The following is a 21,524-nucleotide window of genomic DNA, read 5'->3' on the forward strand; positions in this document are numbered from 1 at the left end:
GAGAGGTGTAATAGCATTGGGACACAGGGTTCTAAAGTCTGTCTCTTCTTATCTCACTGTCCATCTATTATTCTCCATAACCATTGCCTGCTTGACGTAACCGCAGGACAGTCCTTGGCAAAGACTGACAGGGATCTCACCTGATTTCATATCCTTAGTTTAAGAACCAGTAAAGATGACCATCTTCCTCTGCTGTGGCAGATTTTCTGTCCTTAGCACCACACAGCTTCCAAACAGTACAGAATAAAGGGGAATGCCATGATATGTTGGTGGTCAGAATTTTGACATGTTCTGAATGCCAATGTTGTCATTATATCAACATGTTAGAAATGTTGCCATGTTCAAAATTGTACATGTTGACCACATCTCCCAGCATGTCACACCCAGGATATGCATACACGCATCCCAGCATGTCACACCCAGGATATGGATACACACCTCCCAGCATGTCACACCCAGGATATGCATACACACCTCCCAGAAAGTTACACCCAGGATATGCAAACACGCATCCCAGCATGTCACACCCAGGATATGTTTTGTGTCATGTAGCACATGGAGGTTGGATGTATGCGGGCACATCTGTAGTGGCCATATGACAACATATTCTTTCAGTATCATATTTAGTAAAAAAAATAAATCAAATATCATATTGGGAAATGGAACAAATCCCCTTCAGAGATCTGTGAGTAAAACAATATCAGCTTGCAACAAAGACTCAACAAACCTATTGCTAGGCTATCCTTGCCTTGCTGTCCTTTGGTAAGGTAATGTCAATAATGTGTTAACCAATTACAATGTCCAGCATTTCTGGAGTACTGGCTTCATTTTATCTTTCATTTGGGAACATTTTGTCAACTCAATAAGTGTACTCAATCAACTCAATCTATGTGATACAAAATATCTCCATATTTAGCATAGATATATACACATATACACATATGTGTGTGTGTGTATATATATATATATATATATATATATATATATATATATATATATACATATACTTGAAATTGTCACTAGTATACCTCACTGTTTTCTGCAGACAATATTGATTCCACAGACAACCTATGTCATATTATGATAAATCTTTGGTGCACAATTTCTTGCACACTGTTTCATGTCATTTCTTTAATTATATATAGACACCTTTCTTTTATTCCTACCATACTGGATATCCCATCTCTTTAGATACTTCAGCACACAAATCTAACATAAAATAAATGTACTTTTCTATGCACAAATACTCATAAGGTATTAACATCCATTTCTGTAAGGGATGCCAGGCAAGGACTTTTTGTGAGCAAACTCGTCGGGATTCATTCAGAGCTAGAGATATTTTGTTGTGAAGACAACTTTCTATTCTAGTGCTCACACTTGTTCTTCTCTGAGTAAGCTCAGTAAAGTACTGGAAATACTTAGTCTGATAGTGCCGCCTTATGTTCCATTCTTTAATTACTGCAGCAATCTTACAACACACCAGATAAATACATTTTCTGTCACGCTCTGAAAATAAGAATGGTTCACTCGCTCCTAAATTGTCAGGGCTCTGAGTCTATTTTTCTTCTTCTTAATGTATAAGACAGTATTATTGGGAGCAATGTGGAAAAATACTGTAGAGGTAAAATTGGGAATGTCTTCAAAGCCAGATTAAAGCGGGGCTGTATGTGGGCGGATGGGGGCGGTGACGGTGATGGGGCATGGGAATGCCCAGTGATTCATGGGTGTTCCCATGCAAACGCTGGGTGCTTCCCATGCAAATGTCGGCATGATGCTGGTGCCTGGGGCGGGCGTCTGAAGTCACACATGATGTCAGCCGTCCACCCTGTCTTTGGCCCGAAGACCGCAAATATAATTCAGTCTCTGCTGACTTATGCCCATGCAAGCCCTGGAGAATTTTTTAGATGGTCGCCGACCATCGAATGATTTCTCTGGCAGCAGGCACATGCATGTTTGCATGGGCATATTGGGGGGTGATTTCGCAGGGCGGCGGGATGTGCCCTCTGAGACTCTGTAAACTCCGAGCTTTGCAGCTTACCGAGTTAACCAGAATGAGGGCCAGTGTGTAAGACTTCTGGAGCCTATATAGGGCATTAAGATACTTTTTCGTTTGGGGGATTGGGTTATTGTATTTGGGGTAAATTAGAAGCTTGTAGGAACATAATTATCAATATCCAATTAGCGCATCCCCTCCCCACAGTATCCATAAAGATATAGGAAGAACAGTACCTTTAACTTTTACGTTTATTTACAAAAATATCTTAAAGAAAAACTTTGCGGAAGTATTGAATCCTCATAGAGTAACATTTTGTAGATTCATCTGTTTCATCATAATGGATTCTGGGGCCAATTCTGTTTCACTCGCAGAGAACCAAAATCGGCCCCTGCCCCGATGGTCACAGTTGTTCACATACGCATTTGTGTGCATGTGCAGACCCTGATTGTGAGTGGCCTAGGCAATTTACATTGTCACCGGGCTGTTCGCAGCGGGGAGTGAGGGGGGCAAATGTGTTTTATGGGTAACCCCAAGAAAACGCTGTGCGTTCCCATGCAAATGCAGGTGGGACAAAATGTCTTCGTCCAGGCGCTTGCAAATACAAGTCAGTCTCATTCGATGGTCGTGACCATTGAACAATTTCTCCTGCTGCAGGCACATGCGAGGGGATATGGTGGTGGTGGGGGTTTCAGCGGGGCAGTGGTGCGGGCACTCCTGTACTCAGTATGCTGTGAAGAACCAGAATTAGGCCCTTAACTCCTGTGAGATAAGCATGTCCTAGCCTTTCTTTCATGGCAGATATGCTTCTAGTTTGCCTTGGTAGAGTGAAGGTGGAATGGTGCTTCTGAGAAAGGGACTGGTGGAACTGCTAGGTTTGCCTCAGAAGAAATTCTCCGGTACTTATATGTTAGTTGGCGCCCACTAAGCTATTTGCTTTGTTTTAGGCTTCCCCTTGCGGGGAAATCAACTCCACGTGGACATGGATAGTGGGGGTATGAGCACCTTAACTATAGTGGGTGCCCAACTAACATATAAGTAACAATTCTCCTTTTGTCAGTTTTGTGCAAATTGAAATTAGCACTGTGTGGTTGGCATTATTTTGTCATTACATTAGGGCCATGCGGCTGACCCTAGTCAGAGTTTTCTGGTAGTGACTTTAGAATAATGGGTCGATTCTATTATGTCCGAAGGGTGGGAGGTGCCATTCTGGAGCCGTTTTCATGCACTCTAACGCTAAAGTTGGCACCTGAATTACACCAATCTTGGCACCTGAATTACGCCCTTCGCTGGGCTGAATTCGCTTAAAATTGCTCGCCATAAAGTGTGCCCGGTGCTGTGAAGATTCGCACTTGCAAATCATCCACACGGAATAGGATCAACCCCTACAGATGGAACCATCCGCACCTAACTCTTTAATATGATTAAGTGAGTAATATGATTACTCTGCTAATCCCCTACTGTATTGTTCTATGTATTGCATTGCTGCTGAGAACAATAGGCTTTGGACAGCCATGGCTCTCCATGGCTATCCAGAGACAGCTAGATGAGGATGGCTCCATCTGTATGTTTCAATAAGACAAGAACTGATGGTAGTGATTGCATGTTGTCTGTACTGTATGTAATGTAATATAATTTGAGCTACAGATATGCCCACATATTCCTATCCTTAAATTGCACCAAAAAGCCCTGCTTGGCATGCCATGGTTTTGACCCTTTTTCTTAAAATATGTATTTTATTCTGCGTATTTATGAAAATTGCTTTGCAACAGAAATACTAAACATAAGTACCTAGCACAAGGGAGAAACAAATAAAGATTACAAATAAGGAAACCGTACGCAAGCAGGTAAATCACACCTTTGGCATAGTGTCTATGCTGCGTCAGCCATCTTTCTTCATATGTCTCAAAAATATGGGGACAGATCTGCAAATGTAACATGTTCAGAGAGAACACTTGTACAATGTGCATGAGATTTTGACTATATAGTCAAAATCTCATCTGGATCTCATGCAGATCGCACAGGTTTTAACCCTTGCGATCCCGATGCGATCCTGATGCGCGCTCCCATATCGCAGCCAGAAAGTCTTGGCTGCATTGACTATATAGTGCAGATCTGCACTATATAGTCTAAATTGTATGCAGATAGTCTAAATGGTATATATTGTATGCAGATAGTCTAAATGGTATATATTGTATGCAGATAGTCTAAATTGTAATATAGTCTAAATTGTACAAGTGTGTACACACCATCAGATATGAGTGGATTTTTGTGTTTCTGTGCAGGGTAAATACTTGATGCTTTATTTTTACACTGCAATGTAGATTACAGTTTGAACACACTTCACCCACATGTTACATTTCAAAAAGCTCAGAAGAAAGTGAAACGTGTTAGTTGGTTTATCCATCATAACCCGATACCATTTGCTGCCGATTCTGGGGATAAAATGCAGTCTCATCATTACCAGCTTTTCAACCACGCAGCATATGGGGGAAATTGTGGACATCACCTATCAGCTGGCCGCTAACACGGGGAGCCCAGTCGAGTGTGGACTTATGGCGTAGTGCTGCCATTGAGTACCACACGGGCTAGTGCCATGGGTGAGAGATGCGTGCACTGCATATCAACATATCATCTCCGCCTGTGTACCAAAAGCAGATCTGTACGGCTTATTATCAGTCCACTTGCTATGATCCATTATGGGGACATTGAATACATATGACTGTTATCCAACATTCCTGGTAAGCACTGTGACCGAGATATATCAAGGACACTTCCTTTCATCTCCAAATGGTAGATTTGGGAGTTTCCATATTTATATTAGATAGTAGTCCTGATTATTAGAGTTTATCCAGGTCGCTGCTCAATATAGTTTTAGCAGATATTTATATGTATTTTTAGTATAATTATATGTTTTATAGATAGATAAAAAGATAGATGTTTTAGGTGGCGACCTATTGATATTAACCCTTTGAGTGCGGAGTGGTTTTTCAGAATATTTAGGTATTTTTGTTTGTTTGTTTTTCTCCCCAGCCCCTTTTTTTAATACTTACCTTGTCCCCCGATGTCCACTGCGGCCTCCAGGATCATCTTCAGTGGCATCTCCGGTCCCAGGGGTGCATTGCCTGTGCACACACACGTGTAATGCACCCTTTGGGCCAGAGATGCTGCTGAAGATGATCCTGGAGGCCGCCGTGGACATCGGGGGACGAGGTAAGTGTGGGGAAAAAAAGGGGGCTGAGGGGAAAAACAAACAAAAAAACCGAAATATTCTGAAAAACCACTCCGGACCCCGTGGACATCGTGGGACCATCGGGGCACCACCAGGGAACCAGGTAAATATATTACAAAATCCAAAAGAATCCCTTATCCAAAATGCTCATGGTCCCGAGCATTTCGGATAAGGGATACTCAACATGTATAGCAAATATAATCTTTTTTATACACATTTTTTTATTTGAATTTATATAACAAATGTGAGAGACGCACCTGATTAGTGCAGCACATTTTAGTTTATTTGAGTATTAAAGATAGATTCTGCTAAACCAGCAAGCTGTATTTTACTCATATAGGTGTGCGGTCTGCTGCTGATTATATTTTTATTTATAAGGCGCCACAAGTGGTACGCAGCACCGTACATATAGAACACATTAGAACAGTACAGGGTACACAGAACTAGACATAACAGCGACAGAAGATTAAAAACAGAGCACAATTAACAGCACAAATCTTAGTACACAATACAGCTGAGATATAAGGAAGTGAATGAGAATAGATGCAGGTATAGATTGTAGGTGAGTAAGAGAGCTGTAATTGAAATGCAAGAAGAGTGATGTGACAACAGGAGGGAAGAGGGCCCTGCTCTAAGGAGCTTACAATCTAGAAGGACAGGGAGACAGACAGGTGACATGAGGTGCAGGTAAGGAGACCTGAAGAAAGAAGTAAGGATGGCAGGGAGGGTAAGGACATGAGGCAGCAGTTAGAGAGACAAAGTAGTCCTCTCCCTCCTCCTCCTATCATATATAGATAGATAGACATAAATAGAGTTTGAAAATAACCAGCGCCTTATTTGTGTAACAAATCTAACTCTGAATCAGGCCCACAATACGTATCATGGGAGGCAGACAGTAACTCTAATACTGCCTGTTCAGCTGTCAGTTGCAACAAATGAAATACTGCACAGTAGATTTGTTTTATAACTTGTAACCACCTGATACTTAATTGATAAGGGCACTGCTAGTCTGTTCTTTGCTATTAAATCATATCCAGCAGGAGGAATGCAGAGTCAGATGTTACTAATAGTTACTAAGCAATGCTTGATGATTGTATGATTGTATTATCAGGGCCAGCAACAAAAATCTTGGGGCCCGGTACACTGATATCTCTGCCCCCCCCCCCAACAACACACCCAGATTTTAATAACATTGAATGTGTTTTTAGTATTAAAAAAAAATGATAATTAATATTCACTATGCAGCATAATAGGGCAGGGCAGACGGGAGGGTGCAGCATTGGTTTTTCCTATGGTTAGCGGTGATGTCACTGGTAGCCGGACAGGTGACCAGATTAAGGGGGGTTACTGGATTGGGGCCCCTCATAAGCATGGGGCCCGGTACGAGTGTCCCCTTTGACCCCCCCCCCCTGTCGCCTGCCCTGTGTATTATAGAACTGGTGGAGTTCCATAATTCTGGGCGGATAGGCAAGCTCTGCCATAGTAATTGTTATTGTCTTACACACACGCCTGTATACTCTTGGATTGCTTTTTACTGACCTGACGGAATATTTAGGAAATTCTGTTGCTGTGTGCAAATATAACTGTAGCAAAAACAACGTGATCAATTTGTGTTGTCTGCAGGAATCCTCCTCCCAGCAGTCTGCTTGGCTTCCCTGTTCTACAGCCACACGCACCTGTGTAAGTGCTAGGGTGAATGTAAATCAGCACGCTGGCCAGCAGATACATTCATGGCCGTAAGCTGTCAGATCCCAAGAGTGGGTTGTACCTGTAGGTCACTCATGCTCAGCTGTTGTGCATGATCTCCGCAGCAGTGACAGGGGTTCTGGGCCTAAGCTTGTTGCCTTTAATTTGAAGTGTTCTGATCTAGTCTGAACTTAGGTTGTTTCTGTTCATGAAGCAATGTAGTATTTCCTAATTAGCACAAGCCTTCATAAATTGCAGAATCATATTCTATACAGTGGTTAAATAGTTAAAATGTCAAACTGTTGTAGGTAGACATCAACTAGAATGCAAAGCTCTAAAGCTGCCCATACATGCTGCGATGCGGGCTGTGTGTTCTGTGCTTTGAGGTGCGCGCTCCCGCGGCACCTCATCGCACAGTACAAAAAGTATGTGCTTGCACATACTTTTTGTACTTTGTTTTCATCACATTGCATCGCATTGCATGCACAACGCATGCACAGGCAATGCAATGTGATCCGTGCTTGTTAAGCACGGAACGCACGCCCGTATCGGGGCATGTATGGGCAGCTTTACTCAGAGCTAAGCTACTGAACTGCCACATAGAGATCTACTGTGTAATGCAGCCCACACACGCGCCGATGCCGGCGGTGCGATGCTGTACGATGGGGTGCGCGCTCCCGCGGCACCTCATCGTACAGTACAAAAAGTATGTGCTGCACATACTTTTTGTACTAGCTTTTTCTAGCACAGCATCGCATCGCATGCACATCGTATGCACAAGGCATACGATGCAATGCTGTGTGTGCTAGTTAAGCCCACAATGCACGCTGGAATCGGTGCGTGTGTGGGCTGCATAAGACAGAGAAGCTCGGGCCGTGTATAATGGCCTCCCTCAGCTAAGGCATGAAGCACTGCAGATAGCATGGTTTTAGCTCTACCGTTATTATTTTGCAGACCAGTAATCCAAATTTCTAACAATGTCCAAAAAAGGAAATACTCACTATTAGAAAGGTTTCTGTGTACTTTATCTTTTTCAAAATGTTTTGCTTTTTGTTGCTATTTTAAATGTGAATGATACAGTATTTTGTCTAGTAGATTTGTTATTACTGATATGTTTGGGTGAAACAAGCACTAGTTGTAGTTGTAAGCTTTTTCGGCAAAGGTCAGAATTGAATTGATCAGGGTAAATGATCACTTACTAATTGGTCCCAGTTTTCACAGATAATTCCCCCAAAGTATGTCTGATACAAGAGACATTACATAGGAATGTCACAATTTTCCTTTGTTGTATGCCTCTGGTTTACCTGCTATGGATCTCATGCAAAATTCACAGAGGTCATTTATGAAGCGTAAACTGTTTGATCCCCAACACAAGGGTGCCTAGAATTTGCCTATCGGAGATGCCAGAAGTTTGCCCAGGGGTGGAGTGGCGGGAGGGCATTGCTTGAAATCATGTAGTACAGTAGATCGGCAGGTGGGGATAGTTTTGAGATCAGGTTTTATTTTTCCTAACAAGATTATTGACATTAGATAAAGGTGTAGCAGGCAATTATCCCTGATAGCAACTTGACAGCCTTTAAAGTTGTAACTAGGGATGTCAAAATCAGACCACATCTACCTTCTAAACACTTGATGATGCAATTAAATAAAGCTGGGGCACCTCTTTTCATATCTCCTGGAACAATGATAGGCAATATGAGTATATTGTTAACCACCATTAGGCAGTTACTTCACAAACAGAATGAATGAATGAATTAATCTATATATTGGTCTACATAGCAACAGCCACACTACTGTGTTTTATTTTAAAGATAGACACAAGCAGAAAATCCCTGTACAAAATACATAAATAAAAGCTTCTGAACATAATATGTTTCTTACCCAACGCAGGTAACAAGACCAGTGCAAGGCCAACTTATGGTGAGGTATGATTGTAAGGGAGCATGGTGCCATAGCTAAGTATGTATATGCAGTGTATTATTATCACATTCATATCATGCTCTGTAAAGTGCTGCGGAATTTGTATGCGCTATATAAGAAACTGTTAATAAAATAAATAAATGTTTGTACTGAGGAGACCACCTTTTGTGTGACTATCCATGCTAAGGGGACAAACTGAGGCTGGATAGTGTCACTGCAATCTGTCAGCACAGTCAGTATATGCCTCCATCCACATTGCCACTCTATGCATCTACATTGTGGGTTACAAATAGCTACAAAAACCTGATCAATTAGCATCATGGCACCAGGAGGACGTTTCTGCTTTTGATACTTCTTCTTTGGGTGAGGTCAGGGTCCTGACAGTCACAATACCAATAACAGAATCCCAACAGATCCTAAAAGTAGGTACAGGGGCTAGGATAGGTACTAAGAGGAGGATTAGGCTGTGTGTGTGTGTGGGGGGGATATGCTGCAAGAGGGGACGTTAGGGTAAGTATATGGGAGGAGACCAGGTTTGGCTGCAGAAGGGAACAGTCAGGGCTAGACTGTGGGAGGAGTAGGTTAAGGTTGATATTTCAATCCGTTAGGATCCTTACTGCCAGGAGTACATAACCAACCCTTCATTTCTAGTCAGAGGTATGTGCCTTTGCCTTGGCTTACATGTCCCATCATGTCATGATGCATCCAGAACTGTATAAAGTAGCAATTAGCAAAGTTTGTGTCAAATTTATTACAATAAATGATGGCATTAGCAACCGATGCACAACTGAGAGTGCAACAAATCTTTGCAGCCACATGGAAACCATTCTGGTCAAAAGATGTTGGGATTGTGTCATGTATAAACATACCGTATCTCCTTTGGTCCTATCTTCCACACATTCAGAATATCTTTAATAATTGCTGGTACCCCCTATAAAGGAGGATATGCTGCAAATATAATTGGATAAATATGCCTCTTAGCCTGGATTCTAAATAAGACAGATTGGTTTGAGTCCATAGTGATGAATTACCCCAAAGTCATTCTGATCATTATCAAAGATTAAGTGGAGCTGCTTCCCATCCAGCTGTGTTCCTGAAACTACTGAATCTGTTTTATATATGTTCCCAAAATATGCTCAGTGCATTCAAATCATACCGGCCATATTCATCAGCAGATTCTCTGCCTGGGGATAATTCTGATAACACCTTCCATGATATACTGTATACATAGTCTCCTACTGCAAACTGTTCAGCAGTGCGGCAGGCTGTAAATCTCCCATGGCCCAGCAGACCTTTGCATTTTGAAGAAGTTAAACTATCTCTGATACAATTCATTGTTTTGTCTGTGTCATTAATATTTGCATGACCTTTGTACCAAATAGCCATTTCAGATTGCCTCTCTATTGTACCTAGTACATGTACGGAGGTATACCTTCATTTCTCTGCCACAGGAGGTGACACGGCTGTCTCAGAAACAGCAATTATTGAAATCTGAATTTATATTTATATGTTTGCTAGAAATAGACATCAATCACTAAGGCAAAATATGCTCCACTGGCAATTGCTGCCAATGCTAAGGAACTGTAATGCGTTTTGCTATTTTATGACGGCATCTCATTGTGTAGTAAAAGTAAAATAAATTAATATGGTTTTTTAGTAAAAGAATTGCAGATCTTGACACACTGAATGTTATCTTCTGACCTTGGGAAACAAATTGTGATGAGGGCCGAGGAGATTGCTGTATGGAGCTGCTCTGTTCTCATTACAGGAGTGTTACTGAACCAAAAGATGCTTATGGAAAATACAGTCACCGCTGTGGGCTCCTAGGATTTTACCTACTAGATGTACTAGCAGGGTTGGCTGGTTTAAACGACATAGATTTTTTAAAGAACTATATTTTTTGTTATTATTATGCTGTGACTACTGGCATGGTGCTGTGACTTCTTAAAAACCTTAACCCTATCCCCCCCGCAACCTAACGCAACCCACCCTCCAACCCACAACCTAGTATTTTGAGGTTTGGGGTCCCTGGGTTGACAATGTCTAGGTCAAAAGTGACTAGGTTGACCACTAATGTTCGACAGTAACTAGGCCGGTACCTAAGAATGGTCGACATACCCTAAGTCGTCATTGACAGAAGGTCGCTGCAAGCTTAATGTTGACATGGGCATGGTCAACAAAAATCACAAGTTTTTCACAGTTTTTCTTTCTTAAATGTGGGTTTTTCATACTTTACTAAGTGGGCATAGACCGAGAATAAAATAGTGTGCTGAGCGCAGTGAGGCACGGTACCCGAAGCATGGCCAGTGCAGCGATCCATATGAGAGGATGCAGTACACTTGACTCGACACAGACACAGAAAACGTGAAAAACTCATTTCGACCTTAACCCATGTTGACCTAAAGCTTGTGTTGACCTTCTGTCAATGTCAACCTAGGGTATTGCGATCATTCTTAAGTGTCGACTTAGTCACTGTCGACCTAGGCATTGTCTATCAACTATACTGTAACTGACTTTTGACTACCAGCTTCCCAACAGGCGGAAAGCTAACTGCATCCCATGTACATTGCATACTGAGCACATCCAGAAAATACTACAAAGCGGGCAACAGTTTATTTTCCTGTAAAAGCCAATTCAGCATCACTGTCCCGGAGGGGGAATTCCAGGCATGTGTAATCCCCCTGCCCTTCACTGTGCTGTGTCTTCTTTGTTTCTGCTTTCTTTTGGTCTCCTGCTACAAAGAGAACAAGTGTCTTGTTGCATGAATCAATGCATGTACAAAGTTATATTACCATACCGACTATAGTTTCAGAAAATAAAGATATATCTCTCAATATATACTCCAACAGACGTGTTAGCAAAATCTAATATTTTATAACCAAGCGCAGGGCACTAATTATTGTCCCAGCTGCCGCTTATAAGGGATACTCGACCCTTAGAATAGACAATCAATCAGAACAAAGCAAAGTAAGTGGCGCTTTAAGGACTATAACTCAAGTATCAAGTTTAAACAATAGTTTGTTTATTACTATTTTTTACTTCTCATAAAAACACAATAAATTCAATATACTGTACAGTACCACCGGCCGGCAGAAGAATTATGTATCACAACATGTGTACACAAGAATTAAAACACATTCATAAAAAATTCGAAACCTTTATATAACAACCTGCAGTGTTAGAATATACTGGCTAGTTGTAATCACCCAGCTGGGCTTTCAAAGGCTTGTTAGCCCTAGATGAGGCTTTGAGTAATATACTCACTGTTCTAATCCAGTATCCTGTTTGTTATGGAAAAAGAGCTCTCAATTGCATCCAATTAAGCAGTTATTTTGGTTAGTATGATGAAGCCGCTGACGTATAGAAGGCGGGGAAACGCGTCATCACCATCACCGTCACTTCCTACCACTAGAGCCGGGGAGACCAACGCCGGAGCAGGGAGTCCTTGAGAGGGCTGCACAATCGGGAAGACCAGCAGCCGGGGACCCGCTCCAGGCCAGCCGTATCTCGCCGAAAGTGGATTACAAATTCGTATCTTCCTGCTTGAGTCTAAAGGAGCCTAAGTATTGAGCAAAAAAATCTTTGATTCATACAATTTTGGCTGAATGAGTGAGCAATGTGCAGCCTGCTTATAATTTTCCCGGTTTGAGATTAACCAAATCAAAAAGTGTGACTGACTAACTTGCTTACTAACCAAAATAACTGCTTAATTGGATGCAATTTAGAGCTCTTTTTCCAAATAAATAAAGAAACTTTTTCAAGTGACCGGAGTGCTAACACGTCTGTTGGAGTGTACGAGCAAGATTTGCTGTGCAGGCACCCGTCCAAGCAGTTTACTTCAGTGGCTGTGCCGGAACGTCTGGAAGTGTCTCTCAATATATATATATATATATATTTGGTACTTGTGTATTATCACGGTGGCCAAGTTTCTTACGTACGGCAACATAGGGAAATCGCATGCGATACGATGCGAATTTATTCACTGCTCTCTTAGCCCCGGGGAATCGCATTGCATTGCATCGCACCTCCCACATATATAGGGTGTACGATGGCATTACATTACCTATACAATTATATCATTGTATGACATACAATGTGATTTTAGGCACCCCCCCCCCCCCCCCCCCACTATCCACGCCGTGGCGAGCGCAGCGAAATGTGTCCTCCGACCTTTTCCCCTCGCAGGGCTCGCTGCGCTCACCACACTTTGGGCTCGCCACACTGTATAAATAGTTGGATAGTGGGGGGGTGCCTAAAACCTCATTGTATGTCATTATTGTATACCTAATGGCATTGTACACCCTATACAATATAAATAAAAGAGCACTAAATAAATTACATAGGAAAATCGGATCGCATTGCATCGGCACTTACAATGGCCCATGCAATGCGATTTTCTACGCAGAATAGCCCACTAAGCAAATAGCTTATAGCTTAGTGGGCACTGTGATAATACATAAGTACCATATATTTCCTCTACCTCCCCCATGGCAGCCATGAACTATGCGTTCCTCCCCTCTGGGTAGTGATTCGGAAAGGGAAAAAAAGACACCAGCCCCTATAAGAAGACACCTCCTCCTGTATCCAGTGTCTTTTTTTCCCTTTCCGGGTAGTGTAAACAATGGCTTACCCTGTGAAGAGCTGCTGCTGAAATGTCCCTCTGCCGCAGCTTCAGCTTCCCGGCAGAAGGGGAGGGTATGCCTGTCCCTCTTGGAGGAAAAGTCTCCTGCCCGCATGCGGACCCCTCCGGGGGCAGCTACAAGCGGCGGCATCCACAGGCGTGCATGCAGAAGGCAGCTATTTACACAGGTCAGAAACCAGCAAAGACAAGGAGGTTAAAGCCAAACACAAGAGAGCGCATATATCCAAATGTACTCTATGCAAAAAATTATTATCAGATAAACATGTGGGCAACCTCTGTGAGGTGTGTAAGACCCATCATCAAATACCATTTGCACAAATGACCAACCCAATGGATATGCTTAAAACAGCATTAGCTGGTACTTTTGTCACTAAGGAGGACCTGGGCAAGATGAGTAGGTACTTGTGTACAATCACGGCTCCCACGATGTGCATTGTAAAGGTAAAAATCGCATTGCATCGCATGCGATCGCATCAGATCGCATGCGATGTGATGCGATGCGATGTCATTTTTCACAGAAATTATGGACATGAGTTGAAATCATGTAAAATGCACCCCAAATGTCATTTTTCACACTGTACCACCCCCCACTATCAACGCCAACCCGAAGCGTGGCGAGCGCAGCGAGCCCGCGAGGGGTGGCGGTACGCGTCCTATGACCTTTTCATACCCCCACTATCCACGTCAGCCTGGAGTTGAGAATAGAAAGTGTGGCGAGCGCAGCGAGCCACCGAGCCCGAAGCGTGGCGAGCGTATGCGAGCCCCGCGAGGGGACACGGATACCTGTGAAGCCCGCGAGGGGACATGGATACCTGTGAAGGTATCCGCGTCCCCTCGCGGGGCTCGCTGCGCTCGCCACGCTTCGGGCTCGGTGGCTCGCTGCGCTCGCCACACTTTCTGTTCTCAACTCCACGCCGACGTGGATAGTGGGGGTATGAAAAGGTCGTAGGATGCGTACCGCCGCCCGTCGCGAGCTCACTGCGCTCGCCACGTTGCCATTGATAGTGGGGGTGGTACAGTGTAAAAAATGACATTTGGGGTGCATTTTACATGATTTCAGATATTTAATTGGCTGTAGAATTTATGTGTGAGGCATCTATGGATGCGATACGCCTATCTGCCAGGACAGGGGCCATAGCAGCAGCTGTACGTCGGGCCCTATGGTTAAAGACAAAATAAATTGTTGTCCTTACCATTCAAAGGTGATTATCTGTTTGGGAAACAATTAGATGAGCTAATCTCCAAGATATCCGGAGGTAAATTTGTGTGGCTACCCCAGGACAAGGTGGTTAAAAAGAACATACCGAATAAATTTAATAGGTATCAGCATCAAGAATACAGAGATTCAAGGGCTTACAGACCTAGGAGAGCATATAGGAGAGGGAACTGGATGTCCAGAGCGAATTTTCGTACCCAAAGAGGTAAGGAAGGAAGGTTTCCTTTCCGAAAGGAGCAACAATGATGCCAAGATACAGAAAGTAGGCGCCAGGCTCATTCAGTTTTACCAGGCATGGCGAAAATCCACCACGGACAAGTGGATTCTGGAAATGATACAGTCCGGATACAAGATAGAGTTCATAAAATATCCAGGGAGTCTTATAGTAGAATCTCCGGTACACAAGGACAGGGAGGAGAGACAAGCACTTTTCTCAAGCCTAGAAGAGATGTTGAAGCAAGAAGTAGTCAAAGTAGTGCCAAAAGAGCAAGAGAGGCAAGAATGGTTTTCTCTCTTCTTCGTGGTAAAGAAGGTGTCGGGAGGTTTTCAGACCATCCTAGACCTCATGCGTCTGAACAAGTTCGTGCAGGGGCGAACATTCAAAATGGAATCAGTAAGAAATATAATTCCAGATATAAGATATGTAGACTATATGACATCTATAGACTTAAAAGATGCATATCTGCATATTCCTATTTACGTAAGCCATCAAAAATTTCTAAGATTCCGGCTACAGGGTGTCGGTTACCAGTTTACGGCACTCCCCTTCGGCCTGGTGACTTCGCCGTGAACATTCTCAAAGGTATTAATTGTGCTCATAGCAAAGCTAAGGCAGGAAGGCATAAAGCTTTGGCCTTATCTAGACGACATATTGATCGTAGCAAATTCAAAGGAAGTGGTGAGAAAACACACAGAAGTAGTTCTTCAATGCTTAAAACACCACGGATGGTTGATAAATAAAAAAAAAAGCCAGCTGATTCCAGCACAAAAAATACAGTATCTGGGAGTAACAATAGATACTCAAAACATGAGTGGCGCTGACAACAACCAGGAAGGAGAAGTTAATATAGCAGATGAGAACAATGCTGAAGAAGTCAGTCGTGTCATCCAAGGACTGCATGAGTACACTTGAATTAATGGCAGCCGATTTAGAGACGGTACCCTGGGCGAGGTTTCACACAAGGAAACTTCAAACCTGTTTTATGTCACAGTGGGACAAAAACAGTGAAGAACTTACCCAAAGGATAGTACTGACGAGGTCTGTAAAATCAGATTTGGCCTGGTGGTCAGACGAAAAGCGACTAGAAAAAGGAAGGTTATTTGCGGCGGTAAACCAAGTTACAGTAACAACGAATGCCAGCCAAGGAGGTTGGGGAGCAACATGCAGTCGAGAGATAGCACAAGGCCAGTGGTCGATAAAGTGGCAAACCATGCATTCCAATTTAAGGGAGATGAAAGCAGTAATTATGGCTTGTCATAATTTTCAAGACCAATTAGAGAACAAGGAGGTAACTATAAGATCGGACAATCGGGCCGTAGTTTCGTACATAAACCGACAAGGCGGGATGAGTAGTCGTCGTCTCATGGAGATAACAACTCACCTGTTACACTGGGCAGAGAATCATGTACACAGCATCTCGGCAGTATTTCTAGCTGGGAAAGACAATCAAATGGCGGATGCATTAAGCAGGACAAAATGTCTTCCAGGCGAGTGGGCTCTCAACAAAAAAGTCTTCTACATGTTAGTTGAGAAATGGGGTCAGTGTTTTTTTCAAGGTTCAAGGATCCACGGGCAGAACAGGTGGATGCACTGACGGCAACATAGAACATGTTCAGAGCATATGTCTTCCCTCCAATTCCTATTATTCCACGGTTGTTGAGGAAGATACAAAGAGAGGGAGCGGAAGTCATTGTAGTACTTCCTTACTGGCCGAAACGGGCTTGGTTTGCCAAAGTGATACAGATGGCAGTACATGGACCATGGTTCCTACCTTCGTTGCCCGATCTGCTAGTCCAGGGCCAAGTACATCAGGCACAGCCATCAACATGGAAACTGATGGCCTGATTGTTGAGACCAATACACTGAAGGCTAAAGGGTTTGAAGACACTGTAATCGGCACACTTCTTAAAGCAAGGAAGTCGCCAACCTTTAAGGCCTATTATCGAGTATGGAAAAAATACATATCTTGGTGCGGGTCAAGTCAGCAGGTCCTACGTGAAGTATCTTCAGTGTTAGGTTTTTTTGCAAGCTGGTTTGCAAATGGACTTGTCGCTAAGTACATGAAAAGTTCAAGTGTCAGCCTTAGGGGCCATGTTAGATTGGGATCTGGCAGAAGACAGATAAGTACGCAGGTTTATTCAAGCAGCAAAAAGGATAAAACCTAAGTTCCGATCACTTTTGGCACCTTGGGACCTAAATTTAGTTTTAGGAGTATTGACGGAAGCACCTTTTGAACCTCTTCAGGAAGGCACACTGAAGCTACTTTCATGGAAGGTCATTTTGTTAGTGGCAATAACCTCTGCAAGGACAGTGTCGGAATTACAGGCACTGTGGGCAGAGGAAACAAGAGGAAAGCCGCAATCCGGACCAGCCTCCATCCCCCTGTAAACCCGCAAGGTTTCAAAGTCAGTGCGGCTTCTTTATCAAGGTATTTGAAACACTGGTGACAACAACCAAGTTTCCTGGTCTGACTTATTGAGTGAGTGCCACCGCTACATCTATCTATCTATATATATATATACAAATTGCAAAAAAGATGCGGCACTCAAAGGGTCTTTTACAGATGAATTGTATTCAGGATACTCAGGTGTTTAGAAATTACATAGGAAGTATGGGTTATATATATATATATATATATATATATATATATATATATATATATATATATATATAGTGTCCGTGAGTCTCCGAATCAATGCCATCTGCTGGCAGAGTGTGCAACTACATCTATTTCTTTACACATGCACAAACACAGAAGGTAGCAGACTAGCTTTGGAAGCCTTTGATTTGAGCAAGCTTAATAGTATAAATATATATATATATATATATATATATATATATATAATGTATAATATACCTGTAAGTATGTATTGCTGTGGGGTTTCTGGACTGACCCAAAGATTGTGCAAATATATAACACAAACCAGAAGACAGAAATTAGCATCAAAGTAGCCCAATGACGGCACAGTCTCTGAGTTCCGGAGGTGTAGGACTTTTGTTTGAGTCTGCCCATTTTATTTTAAAGCAGCAATCATTGACAAGACAAATGCCAGGTTGGACTCGCACAAAAGTCCTTCACCTTCGGAACTCAGGCTAATAGTATACTCTGTAATACATTTTAGGAAAAAATTGTAATTAACACATAGGGGGGTATTCAATGCTCAGATATATTGGCCAGGACCTATCTGACGATCCACATCTTTTCTCACTTTCAGAATGTTCCCAAAAGTTGCAGAAAAAAAGAACCTTGAATAGATGGAATGCAAATTCTGTCTATTCTATGCAAAAATGGCAGCTATTTCCAAGGATCGGATATATCTGCTGGGATTGAGTACCCCAATAGAAATAAATCTTTAAAGAAATCTGATTACATCTGTAATGCTTTGTAGAATGGTATGTGAGATGGATTAGTAATGTCTCTACTGTTACATATCCATTTTAACATAATCTAGAAACCAAACTGAGTCCATTGATATGCCTGTTATTGTTGGGTTTAACCCTTTAAGTATCAACAGCTCTTTGAGAGATATGCTAAATATCGTCTAAAAATGCCAGCGCCGCTCACATTTGTTATACGAATTCAAACAGAAAAATGTTGCTTAAAAGAAGATTATATTTCCTATATAAGGTAAACATTACAGGTCCTTATGATGAATAAAAATGTTTGCTTGGCAATTTTCACACCAATTTTGACAAATTCACTTGGCACTCATAGGGTTAATGTGTTGGTGTCTAAATACAATTTCCAAGTAGGAATGTACTGAGGGCCTGATTCTGGTTCACTTGCAAAAGCAAATTCTCTCTCTAATGGACAAAAACATGTGCACTGCAGGTGGGGCAGATGTAACAGGTGCAGAGAGTTAGATTTTGGTGAGTTATTTTGTTCCTGTGCTGAGTAAATACTGGTTGCTTTATTTTTACACTGCAGTGTAGATATCAGTTTGAAGTACAAACCCCACCCAAATCTAACTCTCAGGCCCTGAATGTATGTATGTAATACTCAGAAAAGGATATAACTAAGGCCTTTCTGGCTACTTATCCATGTGCAGCATAAGGGCCATGCTGTAGTCCTGCTTTATGCAGATATGTGAAGTGCTTCATGTGTGTCAGGTGACCCCTATGTGTATGTAACGTACAATACATTTACACAATATATGAGCTGTCTAACTCCATTAATCCTTCTGCTTGACAGATCAAATTAACAGAACTAAAGCGTACAAAAGGCAGTGACATATTTATGAGTCAGGCCTTCCTAGTTCCAATTTATACTAATAGCAATGACATATTTATAGCCAGATCAGTCCTTTAGTAGGACCGTAGTGCACGAATAACGGGGTTTAATGAGTAGCCTTTTTCCTGCTTTGCAAATGTCACTGAAGATGGACATCTTCCCCAGTCACACTTTATGGTAACCTGCTTCTTGGTGATGGTGAGAACATTGCAGATCTCTCTGCTATAGTGCCATAGGTGGTCAGTGCTATAGTGGCTGATCAGAGGCAGGGATCAACAATCCAAGTACTGTAACTGCTTGTGTAAAGGCCCCCATACATTAGTCCGACTTGTCCTAGGGACAAGTCGGACAAGTCGGACCTGATTTCATCCTGCAGCTCCCCGGGAGGGGGACACACAATTAGGCACTTGATGTGCCAAAGTTTGCATATGATAAATCGCATGGATTTATCATATGCAGTCCCCGGGGAGCTGCAGGAGGAGGGAGCCATGCGGGGGACATCAGCGGGCGGGGGATGCCGGCTAATAGAGAGCCGAGCAGGGGGAGGCTGCATAGGGAGCCGGGCAGTAGGAGGCTGTTGCGGTGGGGTGACAGCGGGAGCAGGGCGCCGGGCAGGGAGGATGACGCACGCTGGCTGCCGGGCAGCGGCGGGATCCGGCCCGGGAGGAACAGATAACTTGGAGAAAAAAAAACAACATACAGATGACTAGCAAGCCATTGAGAGAGGTCTCAGCCAATCAATGGCTTGCTAGTCATCTGTATGGGTTTTTTTCTTTTCAAGTTATCTGTGTTCCTCGGCTCCCACCGCAGCCAGGCAGCCAGCGTCATCCTCCCTGCCTGGCGCCCTGCTCCTGCTGTCACCCCACCGCAACAGCTTCAAGTGCCTCCTGCCCGGCTCCCTTTGCAGCCTCCCCCTGCTCGGCTCTCAATAGCCGGCATCCCCCGCCCGCTGTCATCCCCCGCATGGCTCCGGGGCTGGGCTGCACATAAGATTTAGCAAATCTGGGCTGTCCGACCTCCCGACCCCGATCCGATGCGCACGGAACCGCGCATCGGATCGGACGGGGTGTCTGCAAGTGCGATTTGGGCCGATTTCACGGCCCAATTCATTCGAATCGGGTGAAATCGTGTCCAAATCACATAGTGTATGGGGGCCTTTAGAAGGAATAGCATCCTCTTTCATACCTGTATATGTATATAAACCCCCTATCTGATTCTGAGGTGGACACAGACATGCTGTGTCTTTATGCTATTGCTACCTCTGATTTTTAAAGAACTGAGGTGCCCAGTGGCTTAGGACAATACATTTCCATCACTATGCAATATTTAGTTGCACCTTTTGTGCATTAGCCTCCTCCTCATTATGGCCTCCTGTGCGAGCAGCGATGGACTGGGCAGCCAAATCGGTCCTAGCATTTGTGCACATGCACAACCTTTGTCAAACGCGTGCACACGTCGGGCATGCACACATGCTCCCTGCATGCGCGCGCTGCCTCTCCTCTGCTTGCAGGAGAGCGGGGAATAGCAGCGTGTGATGCCCCCCTCTTTCCTGAACCTCAACGGTGCACAGAGAGCTGCCGGACCCGCCGTGATTCCATTGGCTGTTTCTGTGCGCCTCCACCTTGCAAGAAGAAATCGACCAACCTGGCCTTCAGCCCCTCTGGTATTTGCCAGAAATGCCAGATGGCCAGTCTGGGCCTGTGTGTGAGTGAATCACATTAACATTCTGATTCTGTGGTGCATATAACTGTGCGATATCGGGAGGCAAGCACTATGCAAATCAGATGCATGTGCAGACTTCAGACACCGTCCATTTGTGAGCAACTTTACCACCTCTGAATCATGCCCAAGTCTGATCTCATACAAATCCCTTATATTGCATTTGTGTTTTTTTTTTAATTGAGCAAATATGAGGACAGGTCTGCAACTAAGGGGTTGTGAAGGATTCAGTATGTGAAACTGGTGGACAGGATTCCTACATACCATCATTTACCTTACAGGGTGTATGGAATGGCATATTAGATTTGTATGAGTCCGCACATAATCAAAGCAATCAATCTTGAATTGTGTATACCAACATGACATACATTGAGGGTTTGGATAATGTCAATTACAGGGTTGGTGGTGCTCCCAGGACAAGTTCAGGACAAACTGTATCTTTTGGGGGGGGGGGGTTTCCGCATTAGGGTGCAGAAAAAGAGACTGATTTAGTCTTTTCCGGGGCACTCTTTATTGTTAAATTGGTGTTAATTATGTTATTAAAATGTAGCTTTTATATGGTATGCCTTAAAACAAATAGTGCTTAATACAAAATACAGACGTACACACATATATACATATAAAGTGAATTCTTTGTCATCAGACACATAAGGGGTAAAAATACT

The 21,524-nt window shown here is 43.2% G+C and overlaps 1 protein-coding gene and 1 long non-coding RNA gene across 2 annotated transcripts in view; one reads left to right on the forward strand and one right to left on the reverse strand.

Moving 5' to 3' along the window:
* MAML3 (mastermind like transcriptional coactivator 3) overlaps positions 1–21,524 on the forward strand; it is a 318,874-nt gene that overhangs the window by 245,671 nt on the left and 51,679 nt on the right. The window lies entirely within an intron of this gene.
* On the reverse strand, positions 11,426–13,617 carry LOC146060345 (uncharacterized). The gene is made up of 2 exons (XR_014470422.1): positions 13,462–13,617; positions 11,426–11,565 (listed from the first exon to the last, which is right to left on the reverse strand). It is a non-coding gene; the product is annotated as an uncharacterized LOC146060345 (long non-coding RNA).

This window comes from Crinia signifera, chromosome 1 (assembly GCF_055691185.1).
Source record: "Crinia signifera chromosome 1, ASM5569118v1, whole genome shotgun sequence".
Lineage (NCBI taxonomy): Eukaryota > Metazoa > Chordata > Amphibia > Anura > Myobatrachidae > Crinia > Crinia signifera.